The sequence below is a fragment of the Jaculus jaculus genome, chromosome 3 (genome assembly GCF_020740685.1).
Source record: "Jaculus jaculus isolate mJacJac1 chromosome 3, mJacJac1.mat.Y.cur, whole genome shotgun sequence".
Classification (NCBI taxonomy): domain Eukaryota; kingdom Metazoa; phylum Chordata; class Mammalia; order Rodentia; family Dipodidae; genus Jaculus; species Jaculus jaculus.
Window position 1 is genome coordinate 98133919 of NC_059104.1, and position 16751 is coordinate 98150669.

Below are 16751 nucleotides of genomic sequence, written 5' to 3' on the forward strand. Positions count from 1 at the left end.
AAAAATAGGTAATATAAAAGTGACAGAGAAAAGGAATAGAACAGGAGAGAGAGAGAGAAAAATAGGAGAAGACTAAGGTTACTCTTCATCATACTGTCTCCGGGGACCTGTGATTTCAGGTGTTCCCTCTAAGAACATGATGAAGGTTAAGCCATTTAGTCTGTCTTTTAGGACAGGGAATTTTATGGTACTATTGCCATTTGGGCACAGTATTGTGTCCCTCACCCCAACACTTACCCTCCCCTCCAACTCCACCCTCCCTGCTGTTCAGTCCTAGGGATACTTATTAGGTATGTCAGCATCTCAGGCAGATTCAGGTTAGGAGCCACAGATGAGTGAGACCCTGTGACAATTACCTTTCTATGATTTGGTGAGTTCACTGAGAATGATCTGTTCCAGGTCAACCATTTTTCTTCAAGTTTCATTGTGTCATTTATCCCTAGTGCTGTGTAGAATTCCATCATGTAGATGTATCACATCTTGGTTATCCATTTGTGTAATTATGGACATCTGGGTTGATTCAAGCTCTTAGCTATTATGAATTGAGCAGGTATAAACACAGTTGAGCAAATCTCTCTGAACTGAGGTGTGGAGCTTTTAGGGTAAATTCCCAGTAAGGGAATACCTGGGTCGGTTGGAAACTCTATAGGCAACCTAGTCTTCATATTGCTTTCCATAGTGGTTGTACCATGAAGCTGACCCCACTATTTTCTTCATCTATTGCATCATACTTAACCTGAGAATAAATATCAGGATCTTTTAAATTTTATTTTTTTATTAACACCTACGATGATTGTGAAAAACTTCCCAAGGTAATGCCCTCCCTCCCCCCACTTTCTCCTTTGGAACTCCATTCTCCATCATATCCCCTCCCTCTCTCAATCAGTGTCTCTTTTATATTGATATCTTACTCTTTTCCTCTTATTGTGATGGTCTTTTGTAGGTAGTCTACAGCAGAATTCTTATGCTCACAGGGCTTCAGGGAGGAACAGTGCCCCAACACAACCTGCAAGATCAGCCCTGTGTTCTTCCCCACTCTACACAACATCTGCCCCCAAATCAGGAGCTGCCACTTTTGCAACACCTTCTCTGTGCTTTATCTCTGGCCACGACAAGTCTCCACCTAAAACTCCCACTCCCTGGTATCTTCAAAATGCTAGGGTTACTCTTTTTTTATTCTGGAGCTAGTAAGAGAGGGAGACAGAGAGAAAATTGGTGTGCCAGGGCCTCAGGCATTGCAATCAAAATCCAGGCACTTGTGACATCTAATTTGCATGTGCAACCTTGCCTTTGCCTCACTTTTGTGCATCTGGCCAATGTGGAATCTGGAGAGTCAAATATGGGTCCTTAAGATTCATAGGCAAGCAACTTAACCACTAAGGCATCATCATGGGTAATACATTTTAACATGTGTTCTCATTTTAAAAGGATACATCTCAAGTGCCATTGTATTTGGGATTTGCTGCATAATGATAGGAGAAGGGGCTGAATGCCTAAGGAACTGGTATGAGGTTGGAGGGAGGAGCTACTATTGTTGCAATGATTAACTTCTCCCAGGAGTGAAAAAGCAGACACTGTTAGACCTTGCTGAGGCCTAGGGGTCTACTGCCACTTCCCTATGGCCCATGGGAATCCTAGGCCATCCCAATCTGTATGTGAACATCAGGGACTCTTCTAGGGAGACACCCTTCAATGAGAACATTCTTTGTCTAATAGCTGGCCAACTGGGTCTTCTGCCAGGAGCCCTCAGGGCACCACCTTCGTGTAGCAACCACAATCTATGCCCTCAAGTTACCCCTCAGTGCATCTTCAGACCAGAAGGGTCTTATCCAAACTGCTTGCTTTGGCCCTGCAAGGCCCAGCCCCTCCTCCCTTCCCACTGCCCTCTCTACTCTTGCACTCTCATCATATTCCCAGTCTGCCCCTCCCAGGAACCTGGTGGCTTCCTCCAAACTCCATAACATCAATGTCCTCTGCCATTGCCCACCTTCCACTTGTTAATTTTGATTGTCAACATCACTGGATTTAAAATCACCTTGGAGATACATTTCCAGGAATGTTTCTCTGGGGATGTTTTCAGAATTGTTTACTGTGGAGGAATGCCTCATCCTGACTACAGGTGGCACCATCTCATTGGCTGGTGTCCCCAAGTGAATAAAAGGAAAGGAAGCTAAGCACCCACATTCATTTCTCTCTGCTCCTTGACTGCAGACACAATATGACCATCTGCCTCACTTCTGCCACAATGCCTGCCCCACCATGATGAACGATATTTGCATTTCTTTGGTCAAATATTTTGTCATAGCAATGAGAAATGTAATACACAGTTCTACATAGTAACACACAACTCATTCCACTTTCCACCTGATGCTTGCTTTTCAAGTCTTACCTTAGATTCTACTCATTCTAGGAAAAGGCCACTAAGTTCACTGAGGCAACCATACTTCTGGGTTGCCTAGATCTCCCTCCAAGGAAAGAGCTACGTGGGTGATTCATGAGCAAGTGCCACTCAGCTGTCAGCTCCATGTGCACAGACCTAGCAGGTGGGGATAGGGATGCTTGGCAGTGTCAGGCTGACTCAGGAATTTGTCAGCCAGTCTGCTCTCCAGAGGACACGTTGTTTGGTCAAGAGTGAGAAGTCTATACATCAATTTAATGTCTTCCTCAACCAAATCCTGCTTCCCCCTCTTTTCATAGTGCGATCTCATAATCATCAAATGTCTGGCTCAGCATCCTCCCAAGAGCTCAGCTGGAAATACTTTCCCATTCTCCCCTGCTTCTGGGACACCCTGGGAGGATTACTAGCTGACTTCATGGCTCCCAAGCATCCCTTCTGTTTTACCATCACAACACACACACACAGGGTCTATGTAAGACTCTGTGTCCCACAAAGGACCCCAGACCCTGTGAGGCTGGATGTTCCTGTTCTTGCAGTTTTCAGCTAGGGGACAATAGTTGGCACATGACTGAGATCGAGTTCACCAATAGAATCTAGAGATAGGAAAGCACTACTAATGATACAGTGACCCACCCCATTTTGTTATTTTGACTCAGATTCCCCAAGTTTTCACTTGAGAACCCAAAGTTCATGAAGCCACAGCATCTTGCTATGCAAACAAACTCCAAATGCATGTGACGCTTTGTGTATCTGTCTTTATGTATTGGGGAATTGAACTCAGGGCAGCAGGCTTTGCAAGCACATGCCTTTAACAACTCAGCCAGCAACTTCTGAAACTGCTGGCAAGGTTTCTATAAACTCACTATAAAAATGCTTTCTGCAGGCTGGAGAGATGTCTTAGTGGTTAAGCACTTGCCTGTGAAGCCTAAGGACCCCGGTTCAAGGCTCAACTTCCCAGGACCCATGTTAGCCAGATGCACAAGGGATTGCATGCGTCTGGAGTTCGTTTGCAGTGGCTGGAGGCCCTGGCATGCCCATTCTCTTTCCTCTGCCTTTCTCTGTCTGTTGCTCTCAAATAGAGAAATAAAAATATAATAAATATTTAAAAAATGCTTACTGGAATTTCTTGGATATAAAGTCCTTACAAATTCTTTAAAATGAGGGTAGTTTCTTAAAGGCAGATACAGCAACTCATTTTAGAGACAGATCCTGAGCCTTGACATGGGCTCCTGGGGCGGGGTGAGATTGCAGGTGCTCATCCCTTATGGGGAAACAGGACTAGAGGATTTATCACAGCACCCAGCATAGTCTGGTCAGCATTTGTACTTTAAATGCAAGTCTGTCTGCATTTTAGTGTTATGGAAATTGGGAGCCACAGAACTTTTCTCAGATCTGGAAGACATAGTTTAGGGGTACAACACTGGGCACTGTAATTCCAAAACCAAGGCACCACAAGCTCTTGAATTTTAACCAGTAAAAAATTCACAAGCATAGACACAAAAGGTAGAATATGAATAATATTTACTCTGAGAGTAGAAAACAGTAGGTCGATCTACCTGGTGACTTGGATTGGATTTTCTTATCATCTTGGAGATGTGTTTAGTGCCCAGGGGGCTGGTGGTTTTCAGAGGGGATGGATGAGTTCCAAGTCAAGCACCTGAGTCTGAGATTGTGCCATGGGCTGGTGAGCTAGCTAACTCGCCTTAACATTTTGATATGGGATCTGAGTGATGGCACAATCCCACACACTTGTAAGAACATATCCATAAACAAACACCTTAGGATGGACACAGTTGTGAGGTCTTCCTCCTTGGGTGTGGGCTCCTGTGTGGTCTCCTTCTTAGGGTGGGTATTACTGTGAGGTATTCCTCTTAGAGTGGGCATTATTGTGAGGTTTTCTTAGGGTGGGCATGACTGAGGGTTTCCTCATAGGATGGGCATTACTGTAGGGTCTTACTCCCTGGGTGTGGGTTCCTGCATGGTCTTCTTCTTAGGTTGGGCTTTACTGTGAGGTTGTCTTTCTGAGGTGGGGCCTCCTCCATGGTCTTCTCCTTAGGTTGGACATTACTTTGTGGTCTTCTTCTGAGGGTGGTCATTACTGTGAGTTCTTCCTCCTATAGTGGGGGTTCCTTCATGATCTTCTCCAGGTGGGCATTACTTTGAGTTCTTCTTCTTGGGTGGAGTTTATTGCATGATTTTCTTGGGGTGGGCATTACTTTGAGGTCTTTCTCCTGGGGTAAGCATTACAATGAGGTCTTCCTACTGGGGTGGAGGTTCTTGCATGGTCTTCTTAGGGTGGGCATTACTTTGAGGTCTTCCTCCTGAGGTGGACATTACTATGAGGTCTTCCTCCTGGGGTGGAGGTTCTTGCATGGTCTTCTTAAGGTGGGCATTACTTTGATACTTTCAGGTCTTCCTCCTGGGGTGGAGGTTCTTGTATGGTCTTCTTAGGGTGGGCATTACTTTGAGGTCTTCCTCCTGGGGTGGACATTACTATGAGGTCTTCCTTCTAGGGTGGAGGTTCTTGCATGTTCTTCTTAAGGTGGGCATTACTTTGAGGTCTTCCTCCTGGGGTGGAGGTTCTTGTATGGTCTTCATAGGGTGGGCATTACTTTGAGGACTTCCTCCTGGGGTGGACATTACTATGAGGACTTCCTCCTAGGGTGGAGGTTCTTGCATGGTCCTCTTAGGTTGGGCATTACTTTGAGGTCTTTCTCCTGGGGTGGAGGTTCTTGCATGGTCTTTGTAGGGTGGGCATTACTGTGAGGCCTTCATCCTGGGGTGGAGTCTCCTGCACGGTCTTATTCTTAGGGTGGGCATCACTGTAAGGTCTTAGTCCTGTGGTGGGGACACTTGCATGGTCTTCTTAGGCTGGGATTTACTGTGAGGTTTTCCTCCTGAGGTGGGGTTCCTCCATGGTCTCATTCTTAGGTTGGGCATTACTTTGAGGTCTTTCTCCTGGGTGGGGGTTCTTGTATGGTCTTCCTATGGTGGGAATTACTGTGAGGTTTTCCTTCTGGAGTGGGGGCTTCTACACAGTTTTCTTAGGGTGGGCAATTTTGTGAGGTCTTCCTCCGGGAATTGGGGTTCCTGCATGGTCTTTCACCTGTGGTGGTGTCTCTGATGTGGCCTTCTTCTTCTGTAGGTGTCCCACAAGTTCTTACTCCTGACGTGGGTGCCCACAAGGCCTTCCACTTGTGGTGGGAGCATTGTGTGCTCTTCCTCTTGGGGAAAATGTCCTATGTGGTCTTCCTTCTATGGTGGGTGCCTGTGATATCTTCCTGAAAGGGTGTGAACCCTGCGTGGTCTGCCTGCTGGGGTGGATACCCAGCATTGTTGTTCTCTTGTTGCAGTGAACTTGGTTTGTCTTTCGTATCTGGTGGGGTGCACAGGTTGTCTTCCTTTCTGTCTTTTCCATTTTTTCTCCCTTTTTCTTCCTTCTTCTTCAGATGGTGTTTGGGCTTACTATTCTGTAGTCACATTTTCATTGTTGGATTTGACAAAATGTAGCTTCCTTTAAACATTATGGTTTTTTCTTCCATGAAAGCTTCAAATAATCAATGTATCTGTTAAATTGGTGCCTGTTGTCTTATAAGTTTGCTTTTTTAGGTTGTTATCTATCAGAAAAATCTTCACTAAATCTTCTTCATTTATTTGGTTTACCATAATCTTTCTTATTTTCTGAGTAAAGATATTCATCCTTTAGTCCTAAAATAACCATAGTATGTTTGGGGGTTTGGTTTAGGTGGCTTTAATCTTCACCAGGAACTTCATCTATGTGAGCTGGCCATCAAGGATAAGATTTAATCCCAGTGAAGATGGAGTCACCAGCTTTGAAACTTTGTCATTTTTGGGGGGCGAAGCCAAGGTCCCCAACCACATGAGGTGGTGAGTCCTTGTGGTGACCTAGAAAAAGAGCACACTCAAGTGATTTGGTCCATACCAAAGAGGTTAATAAACTCCTTTCTTCTGACACTTATATGACAAGTGTATGAATTGACTACAATAAATATAATCCATCAGCAAAATCTATAACACCTCAATAAATAAGATCTTTGGGTCTAATCAACCTTTCCATACATGTTCTATGTTCCCAGGACATGTAATTACTTCTGGGGAATGTATGAATGATCAGCTTTCAGCACCACTGCTGTGCTCTAATGTATGTGTTGCTGGTTCATTGGTTCTTCCAGTGAAGCTGTCATTGGGGACAGAGGGCCGAAAGGGTCAAGTTAGGGAAGAATTTTATTCAATTTTACATCACAATACTGAATGCTCCCTGGAGGAATTATGTTGGGCATCCAGGTAAGGGACTCTACCCTTTCACTCTAGCTGTCCCTAAGGTCTTAGAAAATTTTCTGTCACATTTTGGTTCTCTTTCTGGGACTTGTCCCTTCCTAGAGACAACTCTTCTGGGTGATGCTGGGCCATGGAGGCCTTCCCACCTGTTCAGTTCTCCTGCTTGCTTCAATGGGTCATCAGCAGCCTTTCACCTCTGTTCTCTGAGTAAAAGAACTAAATCCAATAAGGTTTTAAGACTCAATTGTCTTTGTAGACATGTTTTTCCTAAAAACTGGAATGCTGTGGGTTTTTGTTGTTGTTGATCTTGTGTTGTTTCCAATTCAATTTCTGTGTGTCTAGTTTTGTGAGAGAGGAAGGTGGGTCTATACCTTATATAGTGGGAGGAAAGGGACAGCAAGAGAGAAAATGTTGATAAAACAAAGGCCCATTCAGGAGAACTGTGTCTGGGGAACTCTATGTAAGAACGTTAGGCCAGGTTCTTTGGGTATATCCACCTAGCATCCATGATCAGGAACAAGAAGGAGTTGAAGGAATCCTAAAGTCTTTGTGGTTGGCCAGGCACAGTATCCAAAGGTACCAGGTCACTCAGGAAATAGGAGAAACATGGTGGAGAAACCTCTGGGTAAGAGGTAGTCATGAGAAGAGTTTGCAGGATATAGTCAGAGAGGTGGAACATAAGTCAATGCATGACACATTGCTTCTCCATAGGCTGACCCAAGAAGACCTTATCTCCAGGTTTACGTCATGCTATGTGAGAGCTGTGACCCACCACATTCCCTGTATCAGAGGTCAAGGCACAAAACTCAACACAACATGTCATGGGCAAAATCTGAGAGCAAATAAGATAGGCTTGGAGGTTTGCCAATGGCAGGAGCAGGAAGATTAGGTCTTTTGGAAAAAAATCTTTAAATAGTAGCTTATACAGGGGCATCCTCAGCTTGAAGACACCACTGTCTCAATGATGTCTCTGAAAAGGTAAAAGCATTAGGCCTCTGCACATATTTCCATGTGCTCACTGATACCTTTTAGAGACTCTCTGTCACCTGAGCAGAAGGCATAATCTGACCACTTCTAGGACTCTCTCCCATTGGATCTGATTAGGAACATGATCATTTAATCCATCTTCACATTTGACAATCCCACCACTTATGAAATTCCATTGATCCACATTACTAACCTCGATAAGAAAGGCAGTAGAAAGAGTGGATCACTAAGCTTTCCGACCCTACCTTAGGGAATACTGACTTATTGAGCATCACCCTCAGTTTTACATTGATTGTCTTTAGAGACTTCATGGAAGAATCATTTCATCTCAATGAAATCCTACACCAAACACTCATTGCTATCAGGGATACAGGTCAGGGATCTTGGCATTGAAACAGTAGGATAGTTCCTAAACACATGACTCATTTAGAATACATACCAGGCTTCGCATTGGTAGAGTCCTGCAAGTATAGCAAAAGAAACAAGGTGACGATAAAGACATAACACTCACTTACTTACATAGGTTTGGATTTCTTTAGATCACTTAGGCAAACAAGTAGGGGAACAGTGGGTTGAGTCAATGGCCACGCAGCTAGAAACTCACAAAACACACCACTACAAAGGAAAATGCTTATCATGCACAGTGTACTTCTCAAGAACATTTACACAGACAGTGCAAAATCCTTCCTATGAGAAAGAAAATCATCCCTGGGGGAAATCGTTCTACCATTCACTGAGCAGGACGTGGTGACATTAATTGTCTTAGCCATGAGTTGGTTTGTAGGAGAGTTCAATTCACCTCCACACCTCCAAGTAACAAATGTCTATGGAAGAATTATTCACATTGATGGAAACACAGAGCTGTATTTCTATAGAAGGTGAAGAACTGTGCTTTACCTCGTGCTGTGGTTCCTTTGGTGACTGTGCTGATGACACGCCTAGGATGAAACCGCAACTGTCAGTATGCTGGTAACTGATGGTTATAAATCACATTAGGAGCTTTAGATATGTGGACAAAGGTACAAGAAGGTGGAGGATTAGCAATTGTGAACTAAGCTGCTGGCTGGCTCTCCTCCAGGCTAGAAAAGTGTGGGAAAGGAGCAGGAACGAATGACCTATAAAAACCTTGGCCTTACATTTACAAGCACTGTAAATGATACACTATAATCACAGTGAACTGAAGTGGGTGACAAATGTCTATGATACCAGCACTCAGAGAGTGGTGTCAGAAGTGTTTGAGGTAAATCATAGTGAATTTCATGAATCCCTGGGCTACAGAAATCTCTGTCTCACAAGTAAAACAAATAATGAGGCTGTGATGACATAAACTGCACACTGACATTCAATGGAAGACTCTTGTCTTTCTTCCTTCACGTTTTTACCCATCTAAATTGGTAAGGTCCTCATGACATTTCCAAGGCCATTTCAATATACTTGGATCTGGAATGCTGCCCTAGGCTGCCATTTTGCACAGGGTATGTAGTTGATTAAATGCTAGTTTTGATGATGAAATGGTTTCCTTGCTAGCAACTGAATTATATATATTCCAAGAGTTTTGCTACATAATCCTCAAATATAGAAGTCTCAAGTTAATGTCCAACTATTCAATAATCCTACACTACCATTTCCAAGGTCATGTTGTCTTTATGAACTGTGGGCACATTGTTTTGTTTCACTAAGATCAGGATTGTCAGTGGATATTTTGTCACAATCTGTGAAACAGATCTTTGTGTTATCTTCCTTAAATCTCAGGGGTCTAGTTCACAGAGCCTTCTGTGTATGCCGCATGATGCTAAGAGACTTGATTCACAAAAATTGGCACAGGAAACAAAATTACAATTTAAATTTTCCTAAGATGAAACATTCAACTCTTTGCCTATAGCAAATGGAGTTTTCCCACTTATTTCTCGGCAATGGAAAATGGCTAAATCTTTACAGATTTGAGTTTATGTGACATATATTCATGCCGACTTACCAACTGTCTAAACTATCATCTCTAGATCATTTATTTAGCTTACAAAAAAGGCTACACAAAACAGTAACCACTACTTACTAATGAAAGCAGGGTGCAGATAAAGTAACAGGTGAGAAGGAATGCTTCCCTGGGGCATCCTATATACTCAGCATTGCCCTCCCTTTAGACTTTCTAGGTGATGACTAACTACATTAGACTCTTTGCCAGAAGAATGTAGTCATTTCTTTCATCCTGTATTATACTGTTTTCCTTTGTGGAAGAAGTATGGACAGAAGATCAAGCCTTAACTGTGGCAATAAGTCTCTGTATTTATGCTTAGAGTCCACAAAATGGTGGTATGAGATGGTCAATCTACCGAAGGCCTTAACTACAAACTATGATGTGGTGACACTCTGGTCACTTCTTCTTCCTATTTGGAAGTCAATGAAAATGTTATGTGGTCTTTACATGGACCAAAACTATCACATCTGCCTATGTTACTACTATAATGCACCATTCTATATAATTCCAATGACACTTTAAATAAACTTTTTTCAGGGTCCTGGAACTGATACTAGGAAACTTCATTGTACTAACTGATGACCCTCAGTTCACGAATATACAAAAAGTTACAAAAGTGTTAAAAATCCTAACAAAGATTATCACAACTTTCCTTCGATTCTTCATTTCCCATGCCCTGTGTTTCTGTTGAGTAAGTGGCTACAGAGACCACACTAGACAGTAGTCTCCATAGCCTTGTTCATCTGGGGATTGGCATGGCTTGGGTCCTGATGCTCTTTACCCAGAAGCATAAGAGAATCTGAACCAATATGGCAACCAGGCAGACCACAATCTTTCAGTTCTTGTTTATGCCTCCTCTGAGGTCTTTAATAGACATTTTTTATATTAAGGTTAAATTGTCAAATACAAAAGATATTGAATAAATTTTATGTCTATGGCCAGTTTCTAAGACATGTCCTAAGACTTTTTCAGAGGTAACTCATGTGGTTCTACTGATTGCTTTCACCTCAAACGTATGCACAAAGCTTAAGCAGGCAATATTTGTGCTCATCACATGAAGGACTATGCCAAAGTCTGTGGAACACCTTTCGGTTGCTTGTATAGTTTAGGTGACAACTGAGGAACTCTATGGATAGATAGGGTCTATGAAGTAGAGCATGGAGTACTCAGGAATTTAGAGGCTCTATAGACTCAGCTCTCAGGCTAGTGTCTCCCTGACAAGGCATAAGTTTAATTGGGAATCAGAGAGGAGCAGATACTTCCACACATCTGGAGTCATGTTTCCACTTGTCCACATACAAAGTTGAGAGGTCAGGTCCTGTATCAGGTTGACATCACACCAATTTCAGTCATAAACATACTGAAGACTGGGTAAATAATTTATGTTGATTTCATTTCAAGTTTGTTTGCCATAGATTTGTTCAAGGAACTTGTTGAGGGCAATTGTGTTTAAAATTTCAAATATCTTCTGAGGAAAGAAAAACCTCAGACATAACCACACATGTATTCAAAATCAAAAGCCATATTAGCACACAAGGCCCAGCATTCGTCAAGTACACAAGCCCAAGCAATCCTAGCATGTGTGCAACTGCTTCCAGACACTGGTAGTTGAACAGAACTTCTTTTGTTTTTCTCTCCAAAATTCTCAGTCCTTTCAACATCCCCAAAGTGAAAAATACAGCCTCTTTTCAAAGAGAATTCAGTAAGCATTCCAAACATCTACTTTTCCTTTTCAAAACAATTCTATAATACATACCATTTGAATTTTCATCAGCATCTATCTGCAATTATACAATTAAAGACATTGTAAGAATCAAGTCATGAGACTTGTGGGCACATGGTATCACTTCCCTTCCTTATATAGAAGACATCCAAGAAGCAGTGAAAAAGTGAAAGCTTTACAAAACAAGGGTAAGATACAGCATCGGGGACCCATGATCTCTGCATGGAAAACATATCTCTAACTCTCTTTATGTCATGAATTCAAAATACCTCATCATAGGAGAAGACACAGATTCCAAATAAGAGGGCTACTGTACAGTGTGCAACCTGATGCTGCCATTTCCAAATGTCCTTTTGCCTAAGAGAACACTTAGCATGGATTATTCCCTTATTCCACAAAATTTGATCTGCTATCTTGGAGTACCCATAATGCTAAGTGGCATATTTTTATGTCAACCTCAACCAAAAACAAGAAGTTAAGCAACCTTGTTATTTCAGGCAAGAAAATGTCACTTTACCTTCTCACTTACTTCTGTTGGGGTTTCCTTGTCTGTGTATTGCACTTCTGTAGAGCTGTCTGCTACATCTAAGAACACAACAGAGTAACTGTTAGTCATTGATGCAGTGGCTCACATTTTACTTGTAATACAATTGGAGGTTTATGGTTGTGCAGTAGAGCTTCCATTGAGTAGTTAATCCAGCAACCTTGTCATTGAACTCACACACTAAACCAGAAGCAGCAAAGAAATGAGAAACTTATTCCTTGGCATTCAGCTATTGGCAAGGAAAGACAACAGAAAATAGTGTAAATGTCCTACACTCATAATGATCAGTTTTGAGCCCCAATGGGTAATATTCTAAAGCCATGAAACAATGTGAATTATAAGTCATATTGTGTGACATCTAATCAGAAACTCTTTAGAATATTGTCACAAAGATTGTGATCTAAGGGTATTCAAGCAATATGGTTAATGCAGTGACATCTGTGAACATGAAAACAAAGACTGCCAAAAAGTCTCCCCTCCACAACACATCATAGATATTTGGGGATCCTGGAAAGTAACCAATTCTTACATACTGCAGGAAGAATGTTGGATGATGCTTGGTGGTATCTTACCATCTCCTGCACCATCCTCCACACACTAGTTCGAGAGTTGGACTAAACAGTAGCAGCCCCGTCGTGGAAAAATACAAACCTTGAAGACACGTGCACAGGAGAACTGTTATGTACTCCCTTCAGAGCTGATTTCCAGAAGAACTATCATTACTGGATCTGACTGACAGATGTCTCCCTATTACTGTTTATGTCTCGAATTTTTCAGAACTACCTCAAAACGATACAACAAGTACATTCTTATACAAGTGGACCAGTACAATACCGCCACATGAACTTATAGTATCAGTCCAATATGTGTCGTAATTACAAATTGACAAGAGATGAAGATGAAACCTCCAAAACACTTACCAACTGAAATACACTGTCTAAGGAGACAGTCACAAAAGTTGAGAGATGAAATAACTCTGCGAATATATTGACCTGAAGGAAATAAGAATTGAGAATTAAGTGAATGCAATAAAAGCATTGCTGATATAGAAGTGTATAGAACTGAAAAATGCATTAAAATTGTACAATAGTTGCAGTTTAAGGATTTAATAAGGGAATATTAAAGTATAGAATAATTCAAACATAAAGAATTAAAAAATACTAGTTTTGAGGCAGTGCATTGGTGCATACCATTAATCCCAGCATTCAGAAAGAAGAGGTAGGAGGAATACCGAGTTCAAGGCCACCCTGAGACTACCGAATGAATTCCAGGTTGGCCTCGGCTAGGGTGGGAACCTACCTAGAAAACCAAATATAAATGTACATATACGTGTGTGTGTGTGTGTGTGTGTGTGTGTGTGTATAATTAGAAAATAAACATAATTAATAAAATAAAATCAGGCACTTATCCCCACTTCCAAATGCCACTGAAGGAAGACACATGTATTTTCCCACTGTCACAGGGAACATAAGGCCAGCACACTACAGAGCCTTGATACCCCTATGCTCAAGAAACCTCAAGCGTGCAGACACACTGGCCATCAGAGCTGACATCATGCCTATGGAGGGCATAAAAAGGCATAGTTTAAAGAGTTTTATAACCATATTATGTTTTGTTTTTTTGAGGTAGGGTCTCACTCTGGCCCAGGCTGACCTGGGATTAACTATGTATTCTCATGGTGGGTTTGAATTCATGGAGATCCTCCTACCTCTGCCTCTCAAGTGCTAAGATTAAAGACATGCACCACAATGCCTGGCTATAGCCATAATTTGACCTAGATGAGATGGACATACTTGAAGGACTTATTCCTACAAGGCTCACACAGGGGAAAATTTGCCTAAGCCCATCTATTTGAGCAAAATGAATGATATTTTGAAAAGAAAGTGCCAGGTCCCAACAATGTCAGTGAAGGAACATAACAAATATTTCTAAACCCAAAAATATTTGACCTATGGAATGCAATGTCAGTGATGTACATATTTGTCCAGTTGAGGTGAAGGGTTTTGTCCACAGAAACCATTCCTTGTTATGCAGACACCAACTGTGGAATTGAATGTAACATGCCTGCAAGATCCTCATATGTCTGTGATTAAGCCTCATCTTCCATGCTCAGTTGGTGGAGTCTCTGAGAGGTTGTAGACTTGGGGGAGGAACTGTGAAACTAGGAGCTGGACTTTGAGATTTACTATTCCAGCCGCTTAGTGATCAGAGCTAGGTCATTCTTTCTGCTCTCTTCCAGCTGATGTGACAGCATGTGATGCCCAGTGTCTGTTGTGTGATGCTTTCCCTACCATGATGATACTTTCCCTCAAAACTGTAAGCTTGAAACAAGCACCCTCCTCCCATGAGCTTATTTTTGTCAAGTGAGTCCCCCCTCTCCATGCCAACAAGAAGAAGCTAACAGCAATACCAGTGTTAACTATGGTCACCCTAACTGTAATCAAACATGATTTCCTTGCTGTGGTAAATAGTTGAACAACTTTCAATTCATATGCACTTATTAATGAGAAAGACAGAATCTTAAATATATATATATATATGGATAGGTAATACAGACTAGCAAGGAAAAGATGAACTTTGGTTCCCACTGACTGACATTATGAAAAAGACAAAAGTATATAAGGTCTTTCCAGGGCTTCTGAGCAACGGGGTAAAGATTGGTTATAGAAACATAGTGGTTGTTATGCTTTAAAAAGGACTAATGGGCTAGGGGGTTGGCATAGCAGTTAATGCACTTGCCTATGTTGTCTAAGAACTCATTAGACTCTCCAGGTCTCACGAAAGCCAGATGTACAGTGAAACAAATGCACAAGTTCATACACGGGCACAGGGGCAGACACATCTGGAGTTCCATTGCAGTGGCTGGAGCCCCTGCAGTGCCAATTCTCTTTCTCCTTATCTTTCTCTGTTTCTCTTACTTTCACATAAAAAAATGCAGCATGTTTGGCTTGCCTCAAAAAAGGACTGATATTGTGATCCTAAAAAATAATCATGTGAATGTATAAATCTCAGACATATACATTGCAAGGAATGAAGCAATGTAATAAGTTGAGCTGGGCTAATAATTCACTATGACACATACCTCCTTTTCATGTGGACTGTCTCCCATTTTCAGAAGCCATTATCTACCAGAAGAATCTGGGATATTATATCACTCAATTGGGAATGTCTGCAGGTAAATGCTATCTCACCTTTTTTTTTTTTTTTTTCCCCATTCAGTTTTTTGGAGATAGAGTCTCACTGTAGATGATGTTGACCTGGAATTTGCTACACAGTCTCAGGCTGGCCTTGAACTCATGGTGATCCTCTAACCTCAGCCCCAACCAACCTCTGGTTGCCGGGAATAAATATGTGTGTCACCATACCTAGCTTCTCTCATGACCACTGAGGGAATCATGATAGTGTTTGGGATCTTTGTAAACTGGAATATCCCTGGTATGCATAAAACTACTACAATTTTTTTTCTATACTATTGGGAAGTGAAACATAATCTCCCTACATAGAAAATCAGTTCTCTACCAAATGTGCAATATAACCAACTCTTATGGGCTAGAACTCTTACACAGTGCCTACTAAACTTCTGGTGGGATAAACAGAGATGTACTTTAAGATCAATATTGGAACACGTGTTTGGAAATCTTTTGTGGCTTTTGTAACCCACAGTGTTGAGCCTGGTCACTTATCTCTGTGTATTGGTTTATCAAACTGTTGAAGGGTACACCGGGAAATAAAACTGCCATAAATGTATTTGATGAGGTTGGAAGGAATTAATGTAGGTTGATTTAGTGAATTTCTTTCTTTCTTGACAAATTGCCTTTGAAAATTAGGTTGAGTAATTGGGATAAAAATTCATGTCCTTAGGGGAAGAAAAAAAAAACCTACATATAGATACACAGGCACTCACAAAATCTGCTGAATCCAGGGACTGTACTCTCAATAGGCCTTCCCAACAGAAGGCACAGATCACAGTGGTGAACCAGCTAAAAGAACCAACATTTACACCATTCTTATTTAAAATATGTCTTCAGAATGTGATTTCAGAATACATACACAATCTCCGGGTTCTTGATCCAACCTGTAATGCAGAGAGGAAGAAACAATCAGACTTCCAGATCAAGCTGTGTTCTCTTTGCTCAGATTCTTTAGATCTCCCAGTGACATGGGAAAATGGGATTCAGTATAGAAAAGAACATCCAGTCCCAGACTGTATTAGTCTCTTCTGTCTTGAAGCCAAAAGGTATGTGATGTGGGGTACTTTGTGAAAAAGAGTACTTTGAAACTTATGCTGTTTCCCAGCAGCAATTTGTCTGTTCAATCTTCACTGAGAATTCCTAAGATACGTAGCTACATTATAGAGACAAATAGAAACATCTTGTTCTTGGGTGAGCTTCCTCAGTTCCAAAGGGAGGGTGAGGTATCTGTATGTTCCCACTGTCTACACTGAGTCTCATGACTGAAAGGTATTATCAATACCACATACTGGACATAAGAATCTTCTACTGCACTGACCTCAGGGAATACCCTTAACTCTATTCAAACCATAGAAGTTTCAGAAAATGGTACGTAGACAAAACATATATGCTGTTTTTGAATCTACATAATAAGCCTGTCCACATTTGAGTAAAAATAAGTCAAATTTTAATCTAAATAGAAATGCTCCAGACAAAGGAAGATAACAGAATATGCAGTGTGCAAGCTTCACTAGCATTTGCAAAGACTCTTCAATTCAAGGGTGAGTTGGTAAATTTCTATCACCCCATTCCTAGGCAAACACTCTAATAACTATAGTGTATATTACAAACCTCACTGTTCATATATGATACCC